Here is a 6,388-nt window from a genome sequence, read left to right as displayed (position 1 = left end):
GGTTGGCCAACTAAAGTTAAGACTACAATGACTGCATACGTTTCCCAAAATGTACGGAAAAAAAATGTTTTGGTATTGAAGGACAATGGCAAGGCTGCTATTGTATTTTCAGTTACATTCTGGTCAATAAAAATCGTTTACACGTTTTTTTGTAAGAAATACAACCGAATAAAACACAATTCGCCATCATGCATTGCTTACATTCATTCTATACTGAAAAGTCAGTTCCGAAAAATCGAAAACAGTACATATAGGCATACAACTACAATGTTTTAATAGGGATTAAAAAAAATACAACATACCTATATATTCATAAAGTAAAATAAATCAATAATTTATTACAGACTATTGCGTCTATGGTTGTTGCAAATGCTTGTGTGTCGCCTACTGGTTAAATTCGTGTCTTTTCGCACGAATTAAGTAGCACATAAATTCGTGTATTTTCGAACGATTTGAACCACACAAAAATGCACAAAAACGTACGAAATCTGCTGAAATACATTTTGTACATATATACGCGAATTTAATGTGAGGTTGGGCTGCTTGTAGACATAAATATCCATATTCTTTATTTGAACTATATTTTGAAATGTATCCATTGTCCTTAAATCATTTACATTTAGGGACATAAAATTAACCATTTAAAAACAAACAAATATATAACCATTTAAAAACAAACAAACATACACATATATATATATATATATATATAGTCCTACCAGTTGTCCTGTTTCTTTCCTCTTCCATCCCCCTCTTCCTGTATCCTCCCCTTGTTCTTTCTATCTTTTCCCCATCGTCCGTAACAGATATCGCCTCCAAGTCCATATCGTCCAACCAACTCAATTTCTTTACTCCCACATCCGTTGTGCTCCCCGTGTCTCCGTCTCTGGTATTGTCATCAACATAAAACTCCCCTCCATATCTTCACCCCCCGAGGTACTCGCAAGGTGTGAGATTTCCCCCAAAACCTGTGAGTCCCCAGTGTGCCCACCCAGCCCAACCTGTCCCTCTTCCTGAAAACTCCCTCTTCTCATCTCCGAATCCATACTACTCCCAATGTCATCCGCCCTCTGCTTCTACACCTTCCCTCTCTCCTCATCTCCTATCCACCACGTCCCCTTCTCTACCATTTTCTTCTCCCTGCGGTGATACAGCTGCTTCATCGATCAGTTCTTGACTTCTCTCCACAGCCCAAACCTCTCCAGTTGCACTCCCCTGCTCTTAACCGGCATCCACCGCAAACTGCCCTATCCCTCACTCCGACACATTCCCTCGCATAGTGTCCCTGGTTTTCGCACTTAAAACACCTGAAGTCAGGGCAGTCCTTTAAAATATGTCCATGTTGAATACATAAGCGACATACCCTGACCTGCTTATCATGAATCACCCTGAAATATTCGCCACCCTCCAGTATCTCGAACTTGGTGGAATACGGCAAAGACTGCACGGTGTCAGTGAACTTCACCTTACAATATCTCGTCCCATCCACCATCTCCGTCCCCGGCCAAACTCTCCAGTATAGCGCCGTCCTCGATATAAACCGGCAAATTCATAAACGAGACTATTAGTTCGTTTGTCATCATGTCTCTCGCCATTATCTTCGTGTCCTTAATCATGAAACCATCCATTAAACGCTATTTTCCATCCCGCGTCGTGACTTCATATTTTCTGTCGCCTTTTATTCTGCACCCCACCTCTCCGCACACATCCTTAATTGATCTTAATAAGTCCATCGTCATTATCCTGTATTCTCCCATCAATTCCACTGCCACCGTTTGTTCTTTGCAGTATTTTAAACCACCTTCAGGTCCATGTTTTGTCCGTTGTGCATTGCCTTTGTCCTTATCCGTTGGTCATTACCATGTTGTCCGTCATTAAGAAAGAAAAAAAGACCCGAAAACTCACCCCCATGCAGCAAAACTGCAGGGGGGGACTAACCAAACATAAACTTATTTTAATTCAAAATATTATACGTTGAAAATATCCACAAAAGCTCTCAAGCCAACACTCTGTCACTCACAGCTCTATCACCTACACCTGTCTCACTTTCCAAACAGGAAGTGCTCACTCAGGCTGGTATGGCCGTAAGCGAAGGGGAAACTCTTGGTACACTATATAAAGTCAATGTGTCGCTCACTCATAGCGAGACAGAGAAATGTCCACTTTGTGACACACTCTGAAAAAGCTCAAACCTTGCTTACATTTCCACGCCCTATATTTGACTCTTGTGGGCGGGGGGGGGAGAGGGCATATCCTATGTTGACACTTATGACAACTTCATAGACTAGGGCCCTAGAAAATACGGCTCGCCCACACGGAGTCACGGAATCCAGACATTAAACCGAAATTCAACAATATTCTAAAATGTATTGACCTAAGGAGGAAATCAATTAAATCCCTTCAACTTGTTAGAAAATGCATTCATTTGCCCAAGTGAATCATAAGACATGAACAAAATGCATCAGCGATTCGTTTTTCCATGTAACTTTCAGGAACGGCACATGACTGCCCAATTTCTGTGCGCATGCGGCTAATGATAACCTTCTTGTGGTAGAGAAGTGGTCTCCTGATAGAGTTTAAACATTGTCATTGACATAGAACATTCAATCGTGTTGTTTTTCTATTAGAAAGGTGTACTTTTGAGAGCGAAAACCTGCAGAAACGGAGAAAAGGGGGGATTTGGGTGGTCAATCAGGCAAAACATTGAAGGGATTTTACAGAGGGTTACCAGACGTCTCCGTTTTCCAGGGACAGTCCCCGTTTTTGGTGGCCTGTACCCGTTTTTAACTGTGCGTTAAAAACAGACTGCAAAGTGAAATAATATTTTACGTGGCAAGAAAGACCGCGGAGCAGAGTCTACCGGTTGACGTCTCAATCGCGTTGTGCTTGTTTTGTCCAGCAGAGGGCGCTGCTCGGTATATCAGCTTCATTCACTCTTCTTCTTCTAACTACTTGCTCGCGCTAGTTTTAGAGAAATCTGCTATGGAAAACTCGGCCAGAAGCTAGCAAGTGTGAAGTGAATCTAAAACATCGCCACAAACATCTTTTCAAGCCAGGTAAGTTACACTCGTTTGAAATACTAGCTAATGATGTTATAATGTCACAATTTAGTATGTAGATAGATGCTCTGCTTTATAAGGTTTTAAATTGGTTATGCTAGCTAACATTAGCTCTGTCGACTAAGTTAGCTAGCTAGCTAGGTTAGCCAGCTACTGTCATGGTAGCTAGGTTAAAAAACGTTCACATGTAAACATGCAGTGTACGGGCTATTTTGAAAATATGATTATATTAAATTAATGCACAATTATGAGTATTTATTTGTAGATTACAATTGTAATGTTTTGGCATTATAAGTAGTATGAACATATTTTGACATTTTCATGCATAACATTAGCATAATGTTTTCTGTTAGAGAGTGGAGAGGAAGGAGAGGAGGAAGACTGGATAGGAAGAAGAGTGAAAGAGATTACAGAGCCTGCCAATTTATTATTCCAAACAATGTTTTTGAGATAAAATACAAAAATGGGGCAAGTAATGGGAATCTGTTAAAATACTTTGGTTATCTAATAGTGTACTATTTATTAAAGATTGGAGAAGAAGAAGAAGAAGAAGGAAAAATTAAGGGAGTAAAAAGAGTGAAGCGAGGAGAGTGTGGAAGAGTGAGGTGGGAAAGGAAGACGAGTGGAGAAAGATTGGAGGAGAAGAAAAAGTTAAGAGAGTAAGAAGAGTGACACAAGGAGAGTGAAGAAGAGCTGACAGAGGAGGTACAATGGCTCTTTCCAAGAAATGGAATTGCCATTTTAATGACAACATGCTGAGAGACTTTCCATTTATACGCTCAGGTCAAGACGATAGAATGGTTAACTGCACCCTTTGTAATTCTTCTTTTTCAATGGGCAGCGGGGGAAGAACGGCAGTGGTAGAACATCAACAGACAAAAAAGCATAAAGCCTCTCTGATTTCCCGTGTTGGTATGCCCTCTGTCACCACATTCTAAAAGAAGAATATGATTTAGCTGTGCAGGAGGGTGTCTTTGCATACCACACTATGCGACACAATCATAGTTACAGATCTATGGACTGCACAGCACAACTGACACGAAAGCTTTATGAGCCGAAGTTTACATGTGCTAGGACAAAATGTGAAGCCATAGTGAGTAACGTGTTAGCTCCATGGGCAACTACTTTGGTAACACAGGACCTAGACCAGGTTGAATTTGTGTCCCTGTCCATTGATGTGTCCAATCATAGACATGTAAAGCTGCTGCCAATAGTAGTCAGATATTGTAAGATATATGGTGGCAACACATTTGTGGAAACAAAATTGCTTGAGTTTGTTGAATTGAAAGGAGAAACAGCAGAGGAGATTGCAGCTGAGGTCCTGGTGGTCATCCAAAAATGTAACCTGCAAAATAAAGTCATGGCATTCTCTGCCGACAACACAAATACCAACTTTGGAGGACTGAATAGGCTGGGGAGGGTCAATGTCCTTACCAAAGTTAAAAGTGCTCTGCAGCGGGAGGTGATTGGCTTAGGTTGTCCTGCCCACATCATTCATAACATGGCCAGAACAGCTTTGGATATGATTCCCCTTGATGTTGAGTACCTGCTCACAAAGATATTTGGATATTTTCACCGTCAGAGTAGAAAGACTGAAGAGCTTTTGTGAGTTTGTTGGCCAGGAGTACCATAACATTTTAGGACACAGCAATGTTTGCTGGCTGTCCATGCTCCCTGCGCTAGAAAGAGTGCTGAAAAGGTATGTGCCATTGAAATCCTTTTTTCTGAAGACAAATGTCCTGTTGTCCTGCGAACAATGTTCGAAGATCCACTGACTGAACTTTGGCTGGCCTTTGTCCATGGTAACTTGACCGCATTCAGTGACACGATCAAGATGCTTGAAAGCTAGGACCACTGGGCTGTGGAGTCAGCTGCAATTCTGAGAAACGTTGAGGCAAAATTGACTGCAAGATGTGATGACAACTTCATTCCAGTTTTGGTCAGAGGACTTCTGAGAGAGCTAGAGGGAAATGGAGCAATGTCTAACAAGAGCTTTCTCAAAACATCCCAATCATTCTTCACTACGGCTGTGAACTACTTGCAAGCATGGGGAAAGCACACAGATAATCTAGAAGATTTACATTGTCTCCTTTTAAAAAGGCAATCTCAGCGTGAAGAGATCCAGAAGGCAGCAGGAAAAATGCCCCAATGTGACCATCAATGACGATGCATTGTTTGACGATGTTACTGGCCTGCAATAGTTCCTAAAGGGGGGGATCGCTTGAAGCATGGAAAACATCTGAGACACCGCTTAGTCAGAGATGGAGCCCGGTGGTTACCCACTTCAAAGAGAACGACATCCCACACACTAACCTGGCTAGATTAGCGTCTGCTGTCATGTGCTTACCTGGAAGTAATGCACCAGTCGAGAGAGTGTTCTCCCAAATGAATGATATATGGACAGCAGCAAGAAATAGGTTCACTGTTCCTACCATCAAGGTCATGCTTATTGTGAAGACAAACTTCAACCTCCCCTGCCAGGAGTTCATGGAGAAGCATGCCAAAGACAGAGCAATCCTGAAGGAGATACATTCTTCTGAGAAATATACAGATTAGGTTGGTATTAGTATATTATGTAGTTACCAATCTCATCTTATTTCTTTATTATGTTGGTAAGTATTTCACATATACTATTTTCTGTTTAAATTTTGCTCATGTTCTCTTCTGTTCTTATTCTACCCAGACTACCAGGACCACTGAATGGCTGTTCAGATTGGACAGTTGTCTTGTCTGTAGTGTTTCTGTAATATAGTTGTTTTCTCTATCACAGTGTGCCTGTTAGACTAAATACATGAAACTGGAATTGTCCCCTTTTCTATTTCATAGATAATAACATTGGATATTTTAATGATATATTGACCGCCGAACTGGAAATGTCCCCGGTTTTAATTTCAGAAATCTGTTCACCTTACCCTATTGGACTAAAGACATTGACAGTCTCTTAGACTAAAAACAAATGCTGACAATACTGCCTACATTTTGAGGGAAACGCACTGTCCATGATTTGATCAGGGTGGGGCGGGGAAGCACTAACAAACTGCATTTAGTCCAATAAAAATACATTATATTATTAGGGCGATAAATAAAAGGCAGTTGCTCCATGCATGACACAAGAGAACCCTCTACTGGAGAAAAAGCTTACAGCACCTGGTATTCCCAGGCGGTCTCCCATCCAAGTACTAACCAGGCCCGACCCTGCTTAGCTTCCGAGATCGGGCATATTTGTAAAATATTTTATATATATAAATACTAAACAATCATAGATATAACATTCACATTATTCCACTCCATCAACAAAATTATACAGTCTCATCACTCCCTTATGCCCT

At 41.1% G+C, this 6,388-nt stretch overlaps 1 long non-coding RNA gene across 3 annotated transcripts; it reads left to right on the top strand.

Moving 5' to 3' along the window:
* Positions 1-2,554: 2,554 nt before the first annotated feature.
* Positions 2,555-5,862, top strand: LOC106593273 (uncharacterized). Of its 3 annotated transcripts, XR_006770178.1 has the most exons (3): positions 2,555-3,056; positions 3,413-5,615; positions 5,743-5,862. It is a non-coding gene; the product is annotated as an uncharacterized lncRNA (long non-coding RNA). The 3 variants fall into 3 exon arrangements; XR_001325828.2 differs by having other exon boundaries at positions 3,588-5,862; XR_001325829.2 differs by having other exon boundaries at positions 3,413-5,862.
* Positions 5,863-6,388: the final 526 nt, after the last annotated feature.

This window comes from Salmo salar, chromosome ssa06 (genome assembly GCF_905237065.1).
Source record: "Salmo salar chromosome ssa06, Ssal_v3.1, whole genome shotgun sequence".
Taxonomy (NCBI): domain Eukaryota; kingdom Metazoa; phylum Chordata; class Actinopteri; order Salmoniformes; family Salmonidae; genus Salmo; species Salmo salar.
The sequence above is the reverse complement of the archived record's forward strand: the minus strand, read 5'-3'. Positions and strand labels throughout refer to the sequence as shown.